A 19,699-nucleotide genomic window follows, 5' to 3' on the forward strand; every position below is an offset into this window, starting at 1 on the left:
ATGCCCCTGCCTGCACGTGTTTGTGATTGTTTTAATAGCAGTAGGGCTAAACTCCTGTCATTACTCCAGGAGAGCTAGGTTCTTGAATAGACCAATTACATAATACTAGTAAATAGAAAGACAGATAGAAATAAAGCTATTTAAGGCATATTGGGATAAGATATCTAAATATAGTGATAGAGATATAGATTTGGATATGGAAACATTGCACCAATCAGATTCCTGGGGTAAAGAAGTCCTCTTCTCCCTGGGGGAAAGTTGCAAAATAAAAATAGATATTCAAAGTCAAGCAAAGTAAATTATCACAAATGTGTCACAAATTGGACACAAATGAAATATTTATTTCATTCTGCATAATTATATTACATAGTTACACTGTCTATAATTATGAAGATTGGTTCTCTGAAAACCTGCTCCTAGATATTCATTCACACTAAGCATAATAAGTTGTGAATGTTGAGTGCCATCTTCACCCCGCCTGGGAATTTTCTGAGTTTGATGACCAAAAGATGAAGGGTAAGATACCAAGAATGGACAATGGAAGGCATAGGCTTTTGTCAAATTTTCTATCAGCTGAAGTCACATTCCTATAGATTGCCACCTAGTCTGACTTTATTTGATTCCCATTATACATATTTTTATCCAAATACCCAGGCTATGTTAGCTTATTCAATGAAACCTGGGTCATCTATCTGGTTAAGAACAGCTTAAATTTATTTTTTTTTCAGTCAGTAAATGACACACCTATAATCCTGGAGCTTTGTCATTGTTGCATTATTGGTTAGTCAAATCCAACTCTTCATGAATTTGGGGTTTCTTGGGAATGATGCTGGAGTGATTTACCATTTCCTTCTCTAGCTCATTTTGCAGTTGAGGAAACTAAAGTAAATTGAATTAAGTGACTTGCCTAAAGTCACACAACCAGTAAGTATCTGAATTTAAGTCCTCCTGACAGCACACCTGATCCTTTCACAGCTGTTCCACTTAGCTGCCCTGGAGCTAGTCTTTGGCCCAAACTACTAATTTACTGACAAAATAAGGCAAAGGTAAAAAGGAGAGGCACAGATGAAGACAAACTCAGGGAAGTTCTTGTGGCAAGATGCCTCAGCAAGGGAGGGTGAATCAAGAATAGTTGATTCCTAGATTTTATAAAGTCTGACAAATAGACTTAATGTTCTCATGTTAGAATGTTAGGACAGGTCTGTTTTACTTTCCCATCCCAAGAAGTAATTTCTTGACACTACATATAGCTGGAAACCCTATCCATCAATAGGCCAGAAATGACTTTTTGTCCTAAGTCACAAAATGACAGTCTCCAATGGCCAAAAACATGAAATTTTATTGCTGAGCCATTCAGTTCCATAAAAATTTAGAATCATTGCAAATACATCATTCTCCCTTGAAAGTGAGGAACATCTTTTTTCCTCTTCTCCATTAATAATCTCCTTTTCTTCTTCCCCCCTTTCTTCCTCTCCTGCTTCCTTCTCTCTCTTCCTTTCCCCCTTTCTTTCCTCTACCTTCTTTCTCCTCCCAACTTTACTGTCTCATCTATTCACATATGTAGTAGGAGCAGGATTTGAAACTCTGAAGAAAAAGATTAATTTACAGCCTCAATGTAAAATTTAAAAATCCTAATCATTAGTTGTATCTCAAAGGGGAATGCTTCGACAGGTTGTAGCTTTGAGGCCTTTAAGAAACGGGTGACTATCTTCAGATATATCATAAAGGAGGTTTCCTCATTCAGGTACAGTTTAGAATAAGTGGCCATTTAGTTCTCTTTTGACTGAGATTTGGTGACTGACTTTATTTTAATTATTACAGGTATCCATATGCACACACACACACACACACACACACATACACACACTGCAATATACTTAAATGCATATAATACATATATACATAATTCTTGTGAGAAAAGCAAATGTTTAAAATGTAACTAAACAATCCATAGATATGTCCTTACACAACAGGACTATCTTAAAATAGCCTAATGATTGTTCCTCTGACCATAAGCCTTTCCAATCCATCCTCTACCCAGTTGCCAAAGTAACTGTTGTAAAGTATAGATCTGACCATGTAACCCTTTCTCCTGGTCAATAAACTCCACTGGTTCCCTATTACCAGTTGTCAAATTTAAATTATTTATTTAACATTTAAAGCTCTTCCAAGCCTTATCTTTCACATCCTTTTAGTCTTCATTTATAATATTCTTCTCCATTGTCTCGCTGGTTCAGCCCAAGTGGAGCACTTACTATCCCTGACAAAATCAGACAGTCAATAACCATTTATCAAATTTCCACTATGTGACAGGCAAAAATTTGGTACCAGTTCTTTTTTTTTGTTGTTGTTTTTTTGTTTTTTAGCAAGGTAAATGGGGTTAAGTGGCTTGCCCAAGGCCACGCAGCTAGGTAATTATTAAGTGTCTGAGGCCGGATTTGAACTCAGGTACTCCTGATTCCAGGGCCGGTGCTCTATTCATGCACCACCTAGCTTCTCCTTGGTACCAGTTCTTATGGAACTCACCTTATAATGTGAAAGACAGCATGAAAATAACTATGTACAAATAAAATATAGATCTATAGATGTGTATGAGCATACTGAGTATTTATTACAAATATACATGTTTATTTTTGGCTATATATAAGTACCTATAGTTGTGCATGTAGGCATATATATGTATGTGTTTGTCTATACATGTGTATGCTTATGTATTTCACTCAAATATGTATGTTTGCAAATGCATGTGTTGTATGTGTTTCACACACATGTATGTGTGTGTTGTATAATCTACAAATGTAGTGTGTCGGGGAGAGGGAAATGTAGAGTGAGAAGGTAAGAGAGGAGTCACACCTCCATCCTTTCATTCATGAGCAGCTTTGTCCCATTGCCAAAACTGTGACTGCAGCCAGGACTGCTCTTCTTTTTGATCTATACCTCTTGCAATTCTTGGCTCCCTTCAAAACTTGGATTAAGTTTCTCCTTCTAAATGATAGCACTGCTCATCTCCCAGATGCTAGAGTTCTCTTGGGCTTTGATTCATATACTCTTCATACATGTATGTATATGAATATGCTATCCCTTCCATTATAATATAAACTCTTTGAAAGGAAGTACTGTTCTCTTGTCTTTTATGTTCCTAGGAGCACCTGACATAGAGTAGATATTTAATAAACGTGTGGTCATTGATTGACTAATTGATTGATTAAATACCCATATAAAAATAAATAAAATTCATGATCTTATGAGATTTAATGGGTTATGTTTATATAAATGCATATACATACATGCATATTCACATGTAGATAAGTACATGAGCAAAATGTGTGTACTACAAGTATGTTTGTTTAACTTTGACAGCACATGTAGACACAGAGTAGATATTTAATAAATGTATGGCTAATGATTGATTGATTAAATACACATATAAAGATAAATAAAATTTGTGATCTTAATGAGGCTTAATGGCTATATGTTTATATAAATGTATATGCATACATTTATGTTCACATGTAGATAAGTACATGAGTAAAATGTGTGTACTATAAGTATGTTTGTTTCACATTGACAGCACTTGTACATGCATGTTGAACCCATTATCCTATGGGACTTCATTGCATACAGCTTTGGGGCAGCACTTCTTGCAGAATGAGGAGATGATTGTATTTATAAGGAGCTGTATATAGAAATGCTTTGCCCATGGTACTTTGGAAGTGAGATCATTTCACAGGGGAAAAAGGGAGGTGTTGAGAAGAAGGGAGGGAGGGAAGGAGGAAAGAAGGGTCAAGTTGGGAGAAGAATGGAAATTGCCAGATTTAAATTTAATAGTTGTTGATGACTGCATTTTAAAAATGTGATATTAAAAACAAATCTGTTTTGAGATCACTCTCCTTTCCATGTGATAGCCCCAGACCCTTTGATGAGGTTGTGCTGTGAAATTGTTAGCATCCAAGCATCATACCCTTTATGAGATCATTCTGAAACTTCTTACCTGTACTAGATTTTTCATCAAACCTAAAAAGAATCTTACAAAGCAGGCAGTACAAGCCCTTGCTACCACCATTTTCTAGATGTAAAAATTCAGGATTAGGAAGATTGTAATATATCTTCCCAGTAAGCTTCTAGAGGGTCTGGTCATATTTTTTTTTAATTTGTATCCTCAGATCCTTAGAAAATTACTGGCATTAAATAGTCATATTCACTGATTGATTAATTGGCTGATTGTCTTTGGTTTCATAGGTATAAGCAGAGGAGATAGGACTTTTCATCAGATTTGAAGTAGACTTCATTCCAGTCATCCATCATCTTTAAACACTGAGTACAATTGCCAAGGAGGACTCACTCACTACATAACGAAAAGTGGAGAAAAAAGAATCCTAGAAACAGATCCCTACCTCCCTCAACTTCCTAGTCTGTACAGGAACCCTCTGGGAAAAGTTCTTGCTTCACTTCTATGGTGCTATTGTGACTTCTGCTTTCGATCTTTCTCTGAAAGGTATGAGATGACCAATCAATAAAACATTCAGCAAGTCTCTGTTGATCACTTACCTTATACCAAACAAAAATAAAAAACATGCCCTCGCTTCAAGGAGTTTAGTGAGAGAAAATAACATACACAAAGATAAGCAAATATAAAATATGTGGTGGACAAGGATCTCCAGATTTCATGAAGGAGATGAGCTGAAAAGGGAGTTAGGGCAATTGATAGGGTGCCATGAAAATGGAGAATATTTCAGGATTGTAGCACAGTTTTATTAATAAATGTGCACACAGACATGAAAGATGTGATATCTTATAAGAGGAATGATGGTTTATTGAAGGCTATTAGTATTCCTTTGGGCAGCTAGGTGACACCATAGCAAGTTGATATTTCAGTTATGAGGACCTGAGTCACTAAACTGTGTGACCCTAGGAAAGTCACTTAACTGTTGCCTCAGTTTCCTCATCTATAAAATGAGGGAGAGAAGGAAATGGCAAACCACTTCAGTATCTCTGCCATGAAAACACCAGTTGGGGTCATGGAGATTCTGACACAAATAATACATTTTATTAACAATGTTCATTTAGCTAAATTTTGTAATTTCAAAACATCATCTGATTTCATTATGTAGTATTTTCCACAGATAGTAGTGAGTAAGCATTATCTTGGTCCTAGAGATTAGAAACCCTAAAAACCAGGGATGATGTCTGACCAGACTTTCCTCTAAGACCTCAAATATAATGTTCCCCATCATTGGATCTAGTCAACTGAAGTCAATAAACATCAATTAAATATTGCATTAAGTGTTCCTGTCCTCAAGGAAATTTTATTCTTATGGGGCAAACAATGTATCAAAGGAAAACTGAAGTGGGGGGGTGAGGGGTTCAGTGTGAGAAGGTACCTATACAAGTCTATGGTAGTGAGAGAAGTCTGCAGAATCAGCCCAGAGTGGAATGGAGGAGTAAATGGAAGAGTAAACATCCCCAGCCTAAGCACTTTCCTAAAAGTGCAGATTCTGTGAGAAATTGATCAGTCAGCTGAAGAAATAGAAGGGGTTAAGTAAGAATTTCTATCATTCCTACTAAGTGGGTTCTACATTTTCCAAATATTATCTCACTTGCTCCTCACAATAAGCCAGGCAAATAGGTTCTATTATTATCCCCATTTTACAGCTGAGGAAACTGTGGCAAATTGAGCTTAAGTGGCTTGCTAAGGAATTATCTCAGGATGGATTTAATTTCAGGTCTTTCTGACTGCAGGTTCAGCATTCCTGAACTTCATCTTTAGTAGCCTTTCAGAGGTTGTGGAGAGAGAGTAATCTTCCAGAGTGAGAAACTTGCAGAATTGGAGTGGAAAAGGAAGTCTGAAACATCAGGAGTAAAGCACGGAAATAAAGAGTGGCTTTTTCATAAATCATACTTGGTTTTTCCTGGGAATTCTCTTGTAGACATGGAAGAGACCTTAAGCATCATCTCATCCAACTACCTCATTTCACAGAGGATAAAACTTAATCCATGATTGGATAATGACTTGCCCAAGATCATTCTTGGAACATGATCTGTCATTATTATCATCATCATCCACAATCACCCCTAACATAGTCATTATTAGCATACATGATCACTCCCCAGAATATCATCATTCATTTTCTTAAATCCCTCCTCTCTTTCCTAGGTGAAATCCCTTTGGAACTTTGTCCATTCATGCTCTTGCCCCATGGATCCACCATTACAAAATTATATCTGTTCTAAGCATAGCTCAAACTCCATGGGCTCTAAGCAACCTTTCCTGACTACCACCACCCCAAGAAGTCACTGATGCTTCTCACAAATATGATCCCCTAATTTCTTTACAGCCCCCTCACTATTTTATCTTTCCTTCTTCCCTTTCTCTTCATGATTCAGTAATTATATCCTGGGCAAGCCCAATATGGCTTTTAAGGACCTTAATTCATTTAGAGGCAGGAATGGGGGTGGGAAGGAAAGAGATGAGTTCATAATATATAAATTAATAAACTAATTATTTTTAGGTAATCTAGGTCCTACATATTTAGGTAATTATTTTTTCTATTATAATTCATAATCTATTAGAGATCCAGCCTGAGAGTCAGGGAAATCTGCTACCCTACTAGCTGTAATATCCTATTTGTATATAAATCATTCTCTTCCCCCACCCCCAACCCAAGCTCCTCTGATATTGTCATTAAAATTGACACTTTCTAAGACAAACTTAGTAAAAGGATTTTCCTCAAACGTAACTACCTATAACAGGAAAATTACTGGCTTAGTTTATTTTTTTTAATATATTGCTAACAATTTATAAAGTTCATTTCTTTTAAGTTACTAAAGTAAACCACTAAACTTGGGTTGCTCCATTCTGATTATGATTACAGTTATTTGCATACTTACTTTTTCTTTCCTAATAGAGTGTAAGTTTAATGAGCATAGGAACTATGTCTTTTTCCTATTTTATCCTCATTTTACAATCTATAATTATCTAACCCTTCTTATTTCCTGTACTTTCCCTCTGTCAAATATTTCTATTTATTTTATAGGGAGTTAGCTTTGTATATGTTGTTTGCATGTCATCTTCTCCATTAGAATGTGAAATCCTTGAGGGAAAAGAAAGTCTTTGACTCTTTTTGTAAACCTCCAAAACTTAGCTTAGACATTTATTAAATGTTGAATGGATGGATGGATGGATGGATGGATGGATGGATGGATGGATGCATGGGTGGATGGGTGGATGGATGGATGGACTAAATGTTGACTTTTGAATAGAGTTGGAAAGTATTTGTCTTGAGATTGTGGCAGTTTTAAAATACTGCACATAGCTTGGTCCCTTTATCCCCAGGCAAGGGCATTACCCTGTTTTCCAAAATACTTGGCTCAAGTCAGTTGAATGAAATCAAGTGTGACTGATTCATCATCACTGCCTTAGCCAGCTGAAGTCCTCCAAGTCCTTCTGACAACAGATTTGGAATTCCTCTGCTTCTGAGTTAATTACCACTAATCAGATGATGACTTGGTGACCTCCAGAAGGCAGCCTGCCTAAATGAAAAGCTACCTGAGCTTCATACTCTGGAGATCATTTGTTTGCCTTTAGGAATTGACGGAATGCATCAGATTGTCTCTATATCAGTGCAACTTGAGGGAACTGGATTTGCCCTTGGTAGGGGTCATGGACTGCAGGCACCTACTCTGATTCATTAGTGCATTTTTGGTGGATGTGTATTTGGTATTGAGTGAATCATTGTGTTTTTCTCAGTCTAAATGATTAATGTCTTATTGATTAAACTATTTGAAATATTTACACTTCTTTTTCTTGCTTCTTGACTTTGCTATTGCCTCATTAAACTATTTTCTTATTGGTGTTTGTCTTGAAAATACTGTTTATTGGATTCACTTTCATAGGCACAAATGAGAACATGGAGAACTCTATGGATCTGTACTACATTTATGTGAGACCTCTGTAGTTTACTATAGACTGGTCTCATTTTTTTAGAAAGATTTTATTTATCTTGAGTTTTACAATTTTCCCCCCATTCTTGCTTCCCTCCCCCTACACCCGACAGAAGGCATTGTTAGTCCTTACATTGTTTCCATGGAATACAAAAAAAGTGTAAAGAAAAAACACTGCTATCCAATAAGATGAAACTGGCTATATACCCACTTGGGAGAAAGATTCTCATAACTCTTGATAATTGTAACTCTATTAGAGAGAATATACTTAGTCAGAAGTTATGGACATCCATAAATTTTCTGTGACTCAGAATGATTTAAAAACAATACCCCCTTAAAAAGGGGAACAGTAAGGAGATGGGAGGATGGAGGAGATTGAATGGGATAAATTTCATTACATCAATAGGTACAAAAGACCTATTGTTATAGAAAGGAAGAAGGGAGGAGGTGAGACTCACCTGAATCATCATCTCTTCAGACTTGGCTTAAATTTAGTTTACACACACTCAGTTAAGTTAAGAAACTTATGTTTCCTTTCAAGTATTAAAAGTGGAAAAGGGGCAGAGGGCAGACAGGGAAGGAGAGTAAAAGGGAAACTAACAGATGGAAGGGAAGAAGGGAAAAAGGGAAAGGGGAAAGAAAGGGGAGGAGGGTTGATATAGGAGGGCAAACACACTGAAAGTAGCAGAATTCAGAAGCCTGGTCTCATTTTTAACATATAACATAGTAGTTAAGAGAAACTTTTGATTTGCTGCTCCATCTGATGAAATGTACTATTCAAAAATCCATTGACTTCAAGAAAGAGATGGTCCAAATTAGTTCTCCAGAAAGAATAATGTTGTTATTTATTATGAGTACTGATAATCTCTTATATAAAAAATATATATGCATATATAAATAAATTTAAACATATAGTTGATGTACATATAGATGAGAATATAGATAAAAGATCATATACATATGCATGTCTTTATATGTCTACGTCTATGTGGACATATATGCATGTGTACATATGCATATGGGGGGTACATTCCTTGAGATCAGGGAAGGCTTTGTTTTGAATTTTTTTGTATTCCCAAATCTGCTTATTATATGAGATGTATAACAGGACTGGTGGAGAACTAGTCTGACAGCTATCTTCTGAGCAAACATGCTAATTTAGTTCTAGGGACATTTAGGTTTTATGTCAGAAAAAGCATGAGAGCAATTCAAATTTCTCCAAAGTGAAATGGGTTACCTAGGATAGAGTAGTTTTCCCCCTTATTATGTCTTCAAGCCAAGATTGGATGACCACTTGCCACTTGTTTATCACATTGGTTATTTTATCAGTTGTGACCAATTATAAGCTAAGATCCGACCTTTAATTTTAGGAGAAAAGGGAGGAAATAAGGAGAAGAGGGAAGAAGAGAGGCAGAGAAAGAAGGAAAGATAGTAAGATGGAAGCAAAAAAAGAAGAAAGACTGAGTCAAGTCAATTATAGTGAATATTCTTCTGGTATTTATTGTGAACTATTAATATTCCTTCCAGTTTTCAAACTCTGATTCTAGAAAGGAAGAAATATGACAAATTTAATAACGTCAGTCATAATAATAATGATAATTCACATTCATTTATACTTTCAGGTTAGCAAAAAACTTTATATCACCCCCCCTTAATTCTTTTTTAGTAATTTCTTAATATTTTCTATCTCTAACAGTTGTGAGGGAATGGAAAGTGTTTCTCTAATCAATGACTGGTCTTCAGTGTTGACTTTATAAATGCTTTGCAGTAAGATGATGTTTAAAATACATATAACTTTAGAAACCCCGGGATGTTAATCAGTTGTTGATACATTTTTTCACCTAATTTCAAAATTCAATCCCAATCTTTTTCTTACCCTAGGAATTAACAACATCCATCCATCAGCATTATATCAAATTGGAGAGATTTGAAGAATAATTAAACAACACGTTGATACATTTTATATATTATTGAAGTTTTCCCAATGATCATTTAAGTGAACCTAGAGAATAACATACTTTTTATTCAATTACAGAAAGAGGTTATTATATCACCCTAAACAGAAGCCTATGAAACATTAAATATTCAAAAAGAAAATTAACCTTAATGACTTCTCCCAGATGATTTCTTTAGAACTATATTGAAAAGTAATAATGAAATGAAGAACAAGAACAATACCAAGAATAAGGACAACAAAAAGAAATAAGCTCAGAATGGAACCACAAGGCCATCTCTTCTGCAACTGCGCCTAAAGAACAAAAATGATCGTAACCTCCTCACCTACAATACTAATACTAAACCTATATCAAAAAGAAAATGTAAAAAAAAAATGAGAAAAGTCTCACATATTCAAAAATAGTCCTAGCAGCTCTTTTTGTAGTGGCAAAGAATTGGAAGTTGAGGGAATGTCCATCAATTGGGGAATAACTGAATAAGTTATAGAAAATGAATGTTATGGAGTACTATTGGTCCATAAGAATCCATGAGTGGTGGAACTCTCAAAAAACATGGAAAGAAATACATGAACTGATGCTGACTGAAGGAAGTAGAATCAAGAGAACAGTATACGCATTAACAACCATATTGTGAGTTGATCACCTATGTTGGATGCAGCTTTTTTCAACAGTTCAGAGATCTACGGCAAAAACCTCTTATGGACAATGCTATCCCATTTAGATGAAAACAAAATAGCAACAACAACAAAACCAGGATCTGAATGATACTATTTTCACATTTTTAAAAGTTCTCTTATGCTTTTTAATTCCTATAGCATGGTTTTCTTTATTTTCCCTTAATCCTAATTCCACATATACAAAATGACAGATATGTAGATATGTTAAACACAAAAGTATATGCACAACTTTTACCGGACTGTTTGTCACTAATGGGGGAGGGGAAGGGAGAGTGGTAGAAAAATGTGCAACTTATAAATATGCAAGAAGATGAATGTTGAAAATCTTCCATAATATGTAATTGGAAAAATAAAATAAAATATCAATTAAAAAGGTTCCTCTGGGCAACAGTGTGAATTTGGCCAAAAATTTGTTGGCAAAGAAGGAGAAAACAAATTGCCAAATCATGCAACTATTTTATAGATTAAAACAAAGAAAACTACAGAACAGGAAATTGCCACTAAATATCAAGGAAAAATTCTTCTTAAAAATACCACACTTACTGATTATTACTGATTATACAAGGAAATAGCAGACATTATGCAGCACATGACCACAAGTTGTAAAATTTCAATATCTACTGGCTTATAACTTCACAAAACAGCCTTATAACCCAACTTATACACAAGAAACTAATTATATTTGTAAATTAATATGCTATATGTCCCTGTGCCACAAATACAGAACTCTAAATAATCTTGAAAATTCTATAAGGAATATTAGAACTTGGATATTTTTGAGGATGGAGTTGTTACATATAATATATGGCTATAAAATTGATTCATAAACATTAAACAACATTAAATACTGCCATACTAAATATTCATGATCTCTACATTCAAAGAGATGTCAAAACGTATAGATTCAATTGAAGACATCAAATCCATCTGCTAACTGAATGAAGTTTATATTAGTTCTGATTTCATGACTACTACAGAAATTTTCAGATAATTCAGAGAACCTAAAATAAATGAACTTATAACCCTATACTTTTATGCAAGTATCAAAAGCAGTTACTTATGCAATATTATGCAGAACATTAAAAATATAAGAATGATTGTAGGCTGTTGATTTGGGTAAGGACCATTTTTGTTGAATAGCACTGAAAAAAAGATGAGGATCTCATTGATGATGATTATTATGATTGATTGTGATGGTGATGATGATGATAATGATTATGTTTAATGGCGGAAATGATGATGATTACAATGACAATGATAATGATGATCGATGTTGCATAGTATGTGGAATAAGCTCTGAAAGAGCAAGACCAGATTTTAAAATTGTGCCTCAGATAATTATGGCTATGAGACTCTGGACAAGTCACTTAATCACTCAGTGTCCTACACTACCTAACTTCCTAAGAACAAAAGCTATAAAAGCAGAATAATTAATATTGCTGGAGTGTAATTCTTTATTGAAATTTTCCTTTACCTTATAGTCTGGACTATTTGTGGTAATTAATCAAAGTAATAATAATAATATGTAGACATATGAATATATGCCCTCCCAATGTTGAATAGAAAGAAGTCCCATGATGAAATAATAAAAATCATTTTTCTGATCCTAAGATTCCACTGAAAGAAAAAAAGACTGTTCTTTTTATCAGTATTTTACCACTATTATTATATGCTACTGAGGCATAAACAATACGTTTCTTTGAAGAATTAAAAGCTAGCCTCACTCAGAGATTCATGAAAAAGCATACAGTACATCTAAGCAATGTAGAATTAGTGAGCAGTTCAGGAAAATTGGAACACAGAATACTATGTAGGGACAGCACAACAAGAGTAGAAGATGGGCTGCTTTTATAGAAGGAATGAGAGATAGCAGAGGAACTCTTGTGATGATTCCTTTCTCTATTACATATCAAGGGAAAATGAGAAATTCATCTACCTGGTAGACTCTGTGATGGACTTATGGAAGGATATAGACAAGAGTGCTACAGGGTAGGCAGGAAAGAGGATGAACATCCCTGGAGAAAACACCCAAATCAATGAGTTTGAAGATGCAAAACACTTCCTCTTTTAAAAGAACTCTGCAATCAGTTTTCCAACCAGTGAAGCAGGTGAGATTATTTTGATTCACAGATGCTACTTAATTTGCACAAAATTTTAAGTGAAAATAGCTAGGTACCTTAGTGTATAGAGCAGCAGGTCTAGAATCAAGAAGACCTGTGTTCAAATCCAGCCTCAGACATTAGGCAATCATTTATCAAAGTTGTTTTAATTTCTCTATCTGTAAAATTAGCTAGAGATGGAAATGTCCAAGGACCCCAGTATCCCTGTGTCCCAGATTTAGTTCACAAAGTCAGACACAACTTTCAAACCTAGTGTCTCTTGACTTCACACCTAGTTTCTCTTGACTTCTGTTACAAAGCTCTAACCATTATACAACATTGCCTTTACAGGAAAAAGGAAAGATTTAAAGGTTAAAAAAAAGCACAATGGGGAGACAGAGACAGATTCAATCAAAGATAGAGACAGGGAGAATAGAGATAAAGGGAAAAATAGAGAGACAGCAGCAAAGAGAAGGCAGACAGACAGAGGGAAAGAATCTAGGAGAAAGTTTTTAATGTGCTACCTTTCTCCAGTCATTGTTATTTCAAATTTCCCTAAAGCTATCTCTCATTACTCTCCCAGAGCACTCTATGTTTAAGGTGGAGATATGTACAGGAAGTGGGGCAGTGGGGATAAATGCTGACTTAGGAGATGTGTTGAAATTGGACATATTCTGTTAAGAAAATCGACTTAGGTTCATTTCTTCATTATGAGTCATCTTGGCAAGTCTTTGCCTGACTCTGAATTCCAGCCTGTAGGGGAGGCAGAGAATAAAATTGAAGAAGGGTCTTTGCTCTGTAGCCTACGCTATTTACTTTATAATATTGGAGTGTAGATTGAAAAGGCTGACCTAATAAAATGGGGCAGTAGGAACTAAGAATCAAATTGGAGTAGAGTCACTATTGTACCAGGAGGATTTAGAGGCATCCCAGGCCAATCAGGGAAACAACCTGAGCATGATGGGGGTGGGGGGTGGGGAGTGAGGGTGGTCTTAGGATTTTGATGATTGGACAAGGTTGTGTATAGATGGAGAGGACCAAAAAGGGCATTTCAGTCAAACGAAATAGAATATTCAAAGGAATCAAGTTGGTAGGCAAGCAGGGGCATGTGCTCAGGAGTCTATCCTGTCTATGGAACAAGATCTGATAAACTGCAAGCTCCTTTATCCCTTTATAGGAGTTCCAAGTAGAGCACAAATAGTGACCATGTCTGTGCAGGATACCATGAGATAGATGTTCCCAAAAAGAATGCTTGTGAAGTGAGCATCTTCATTGATGAACAATTCACAAGTCCAGCTGCAAAGCTACCTGGATTGCCTAGATCATTGAATTTGCAGTCAGAAGACATGAGCTAATTCTGCCATTTCCCATTTCTCTTACTTGGTGATGGCATTGCACCTTGATTTCCTCATTTTGAAAATTAGATAGAGGTGGAATAGATCTCAAATCTCCCTTCCAAATATGGGTCTCTTTAGCTAAGACAATGTGATCTTACTGATAAAATCACAATTCTGTGCTCTGATGCTCTTCACAATCTACTCTCTCCACTACTAATCTCTACTAATCATCACCAGGTGCTTCATCTCAGCTACTCTGTTAATAATCTTTTTCAATCACCCTTACCAGGAGATGACACCATATGAGCATTGGTCCACAATGCTAAGGACCTAGCTCTTTCAGTCTAATCTGTCACATCCTTCAATACATGGACTCATTGAGGTTTCATTCCAAACTTTTTGTCAGTCTACTGAAGGTAAACAATATGGAATAGTAATGTTGTCTTCTTCAGAAAAGTCTAGACTCCCTTCAGTCTATATTATCAGCTAATGATTATGAAACAATCTCTCTTCTCAGTCAGGTTTCTTTATTTAACTGAAATGAGACTTTCCTCAGCTCTTAGTCAGATGTCTTAGGCAATGGCAATTGCCAGACATTATTTAGGGTATAAGATACAAACCAGTAAAATGTTTTATTACTGCCACAATGAAAAGCTCAAGAAGAAAGAAAAAAAACAACTTTTCAAACATTGAGAAGGGCTAAGTAGGATACTGAATGCCTCCATTTCCAAAAAAGTACTCCTGGTAGACAGAAAAGATGTATTATTGCTGGATATACAACTGTTTATCCACCTACCTTAGAGGCAGTTTGTTGGTATTTAAGGAAAGGCACAAAGACATCTCAATTTTCTGAGGTTCCTTCCAACCCTTACATGCTTTGATTGACCAATAGAAACCTGAATGACCTTGAGAAACTCAGTCCTCTTATGTCTCAGTTTACTTATTTCTCATACCCACAATATGGATAGCCTTTGAGATCCCATTTCTCTCTAAATTTCTTTGAATAATCCTAATTTGACACTGACTTCAGAGATCTAAGATGAGGTATCTTTATTTGTCTATTGGTTGACCCTGCTCAAGATATTGGGTGAAAGAAAAGCAAAAGAAGCAATTATGGTATGACTGCACATTTGCACAAATTAAGAGTTTTATTCTAAAATGAAATCATTCATGTCGAAAGGAAAAATACAGTCTCTTCTACCCTTCCCCCCACTATATAAGCAGAAGGTACAAGAGGTCTGTATTGAAATTCAGTCTGCCTTTGGAAGTCTTATTAGCACTTAACCCCTTTTCACTCTTATGTCAACTGCTGAACACCATTTACTAACTGCATCTTCTCCTACTCATGTCTCCTGGTCCCACTTTCATCTTAGTTAATATTAAAACCATTTTGGTTCATTCTTTTTATAACATCTAGGAGGAAGATTCATCAAGGCTGCCTTTCTCAAATGCAAAAGAATCTAGTCACACCTTCCTAAGGAAATGGTTTTACCTAAACTCCTCAACCCCTCTATTCAAAGCAGATTCTATACTATGCAAATAGCAACAGCTGGACAGACCACCAAAGTCCCAAAAGCTATTAATCCTTGCCCTCTGAGTGAAATATTACAGTCTAATCTTTCCTTAGTCTATTTACAAATGAGATTTTTTATTATTACCTCCATTCAATTGCAATTTTCATGAGGCCATGAACTCTGGCATGATGATGATGATGATGATAATGACAATAGGTAGCATTTTTATAAATATTTAATGCTTTCAAAATGTTCTATCCATGTTATCATCCCCATTTTATAGATGAGGAGAGGGTTGTTAATTGATTTTTCCAGAATTGTACAGCTAATAAGTATCTAAGCAAAATTGGAATTCCCATTTTGCTGAGACCATACTCAGCAATTTATCCACTGAAGTATCTTTATGTCTTGGTTTGAAACTTGTTTATTCTCTATATATAGCACAAAGACAACTACTATAATAAGTGTTTGTAAAATTGAATTGACTTTCCATGAAAACAACTGGGGAGAGTGGAAAGATTATGGTAAAAAGCTCCTGGTTGATCTTGGTTTGATGTGAAGAGTTTGTGGCTGAGAAACCATCTGCCAATTCCAGAATCTTTTTTTTTCCTTCTGGGTCAGTGACCCAGCTATTACTTCCTCTACAACACAGTAGTTGACAATAAGACAAGAAATTCCATTAATTGGCAAATAAAATGTGAATTTGCTCATTAATGCCAGACCTGAAAATGGGATAAATGCCTACTGGTTTGCTAGCTGCCCCCTTAAGAAAACTCAGGCCAGCATCTTTAATCTCATCAAGTCATCCCTAATTTAATTTTTCTTCCACAACCAGGAAGAAGCTAAAAGAGTTTAGTCAAGAGAGAATTTGGATGTACAATTCTAAGTTTAGGGAACTTTTAATTAAAAAGTTAAGTAAGAATGATCAGGTGCTACTCAGATTGGAACTGAATAAATTTCTTTTATATATAGATCTAAATAATTTATATTATTCTCACAGTACAGTAATAGTTATAATCTTTATCTTTGGAATGGTTGTCATGTGGAAGTGGTGTACATATATCAGAGCCATTCCTGGGAATGTCTGAGCCCTGAATTTCATCTAGCATGGCAGGGTAGACAGACAACCCCCCCACACACACACACATAGAAAGACAGGGACAGGAAGAGACCTCAGGCAGCATGATATCACTGATGAAAAGGCTGTCTAACCCATTCTGCCAAAGAGGAATCAAGGTCATTTTACATCTTCTTATTTTAACTTATTACTCTTGATAATTAGGTGCAAAAAAGTCAGCTGTTCTTTCACACTTAGAATCTAAAAAGTTGATTACTTGGGGGACAGATATAGCCTGGCAACCCTCACAGTAGGGGTTCTTAACCTGGTGTCCACGAATTTTTATTTTTCATATTGATAACTATTTTCAAAGTAATTGATTTCATGTGCAATTATTAATATTTTATTTTATGCATTAAGAAAAGCATTATACAGAGAAATGTCCATAAGCTTCACCAAATGGCCCAAAGTATATATGACACAGAAGAGCTTAGGAAAACTTACTCTACTCCAAATCATTCATTCTATGGATGAGTAAAAAAAAGAACTGGAGAAGACAGTCTCTTTAACATCTTATATGTGCAGATTATACTTTCCACTACTCCACATTCCCTCTCCATCCATGCCCATCTTTCATGTCCTTTACAACTCAAAAGTATGTGATGATGCTGTGGAAAGTTTCGGATTTGTAGTCAGAGGCCCACGATCAAAGCTTGACTTCTCTATTTAATGTCTTGGATGACCTTACTCAAATACCTAAGAATCTCTGGGTCTCACTTTCTTCACTTATGAAATGAAGAATTTGAACTAGGTGCCCTGAAGGGTAGATATGGACTATCCCTGAATCCTTATTATTGTTCAGTCATGCCACACTCTTGATGACCGTATCTGAAGTTTTCTTGGCAAAGATACTGCAGAAGTTTGCCATTTCCTTCTCCAGTTTATTTTAGAAATGAGGACACCGAGGAAAACAAGAATAAGCCTCCGATGCTCCTGACTCCAGGGATGGTACTCTATCGTTGCATGATCTATCTGCACCATGAATCCTTGAGGTTATTCCATTTTTATCCCTAGAGTCAAGAAGCAAAGACACATGGAATGGATACAGGCAATCTCAATCAATGAATTTCTATAAGGAGTTGGTGAAAAGAACTCAGTGAAGTAGATAGCTTCTTATCCTTTCAGAGAACCAACAGAAACACAATATTAACTCCCCAGTTAGCTATGAGTAGTCTTTTCATTGTCTTGTTCAACAATGAACTTTTCTTGTTTGGCATCTCAAGTTTCAGGGTACAGCAGCAAAAGTTTCCTTGGAGAATTCTTCTGAGCATCCTCATTTGAGCAAAGTCTCTTTCACTAATTCCTTGGAGCTATTGCTTTCCCCCAGAAAGTCATTTTCCTGGGAAAGATCATTTATGGACTGAGTAATAGAAAGTCTGCTGCCTCACTTCATATTGCTTTATCCAAATTGCAATTAGAACACTTAAAAGTGCTTCCATTCATGAAGCATGAATAAGAAAACATCTCAGTTAGTCCCAGTCAGCACTATACAAGGTGAATTTATGTAAAAGAAAATTTGGAGAAATCTTTTGGAATCTAGACTTCCTTTAATTCCAAAACCTCCAAGGAAGATTTCTTGACACCCTTAGTGGTATTTACATTTACATTTACATCTACATTGGTAGAAGGCAGGAAAGTTAACTTGATGCATTCTTCCAAAAATGATGAAGAGTAGCTATAGGCTCTTTGGGGAATATGAAAAAGCATTCAGCATTCTTATCATAGAATCATAAAATTAGAGCTGTAGGGTATCTTAGAAATCGTCTAGGATACTTGAGGGTAGGAAATTATCTGTGTCTTCTTATTCTTAGTGTCTAGCATATAGGAGGCTGTTTCAAATATATTTTGATTGACTGATCTAGTGCAAACAATTTACTTTATAGTTGAGACAACTGAGTCCCAAAGAAAATAAAGGGTTATGCCCCTTTTCTCAAAACCATCAAGAATCAGAGTTGATATCCTAGATTCATAGACTTAGTGATTTTATTCCAATTTGCTTATTTTACAGATGAGACAACTAAAGATCAGTTGACTGTCATTGGGATATACAAGAATTAAATGACATTTAAATCTATGTCTTCTGTCTCTAAATACCATCTTCTTTAGATAGTGAAGAATGAGACAATGCTAACATTTATCTCCATGGGTTATTGTGGGGCTTATGTAAACTGCTTTGCAAACTTTAAATCACTATAGAAATCCTAGCTATTAAGAGGAGTCAGGGTGTGTGAAGCAGCTGTGTGAACCTGAACAAATCAATTCTTTTCTGTATTTTATGTTACTTATTTTTAGAAGGTTGTTTATACCTTTAAAATGCTGTGACACTTTGTTATGATACATCAGCAAATTGATGATCTCATCAATGAAGATCCTTTCCCTATTGGTGGGAATTACAACTAATCTATCCATCATCTTGTTCATGTCTTACTCTAAAGATGTTGTAATGGATGCACCCAATAGGCCGAAGGCTTCCATTTAGGCTTATAAAAATTGTTGATATTTTTAGTGTTGCTTTGTCATCAATTGTCATTAATCTCTCAAGATATTCATGAACAATTCATATTTCTCTAATTATTTTTGTCTGTGTGAAAAGTGTTTGTAATGATATACATTATAGTCTTTGAGCTATTCTTGATAGACTTCCAAGAATTTCATATTGACTGAGGTCATTTTAAAGGGAATTTTTCTTTATATCTCTTGTGACTGAGTGTTGTTGATAGTATATAGAAATGCTGGAGATTTGTGTTTTGTTCATATTTTACATCCTGCAACTTTATGAAAGTTAGTTGTTTCAGTTTCTTTTTATTTGATTTTCTTGAGTTCTCTAAGCATACCATTATATCATCTGCAAAGAGTAAGGGTTTTGTTTTTTATTGCCTATTTTTATTCCATTCTTTTTCCTTATTTTATTGCTATAAATAGCATTTCCAATACAAACTTGAATAACAAAAATGATGGAATTGTTTTGCTTGTTCCAACCTGATTACATTGGGAGGGTTTCTACTATCTTCCCATTACAGATAATGCTTGCTGTTGGTTTGAGATAGTTGCTATTTATT

General features: G+C 35.4%; 1 long non-coding RNA gene across 5 annotated transcripts in view; it reads left to right on the forward strand.

Moving 5' to 3' along the window:
* LOC141509246 (uncharacterized) overlaps positions 1-19,699 on the forward strand; it is a 65,742-nt gene that overhangs the window by 18,257 nt on the left and 27,786 nt on the right. For 2 of the 5 annotated variants that reach the window (XR_012474614.1, XR_012474618.1), the window contains one exon: positions 4,240-4,532. This is a non-coding gene — a long non-coding RNA (uncharacterized LOC141509246). Of the gene's footprint in view, positions 1-4,239; positions 4,533-5,739; positions 5,887-12,487; positions 12,682-19,699 lie in introns of those variants that run through there. The other 3 variants (XR_012474617.1, XR_012474615.1, XR_012474616.1) reach the window with 3 other exon arrangements.

Source organism: Macrotis lagotis, chromosome 1 (assembly GCF_037893015.1).
Source record: "Macrotis lagotis isolate mMagLag1 chromosome 1, bilby.v1.9.chrom.fasta, whole genome shotgun sequence".
NCBI classification, from domain to species: Eukaryota; Metazoa; Chordata; class Mammalia; order Peramelemorphia; family Peramelidae; genus Macrotis; species Macrotis lagotis.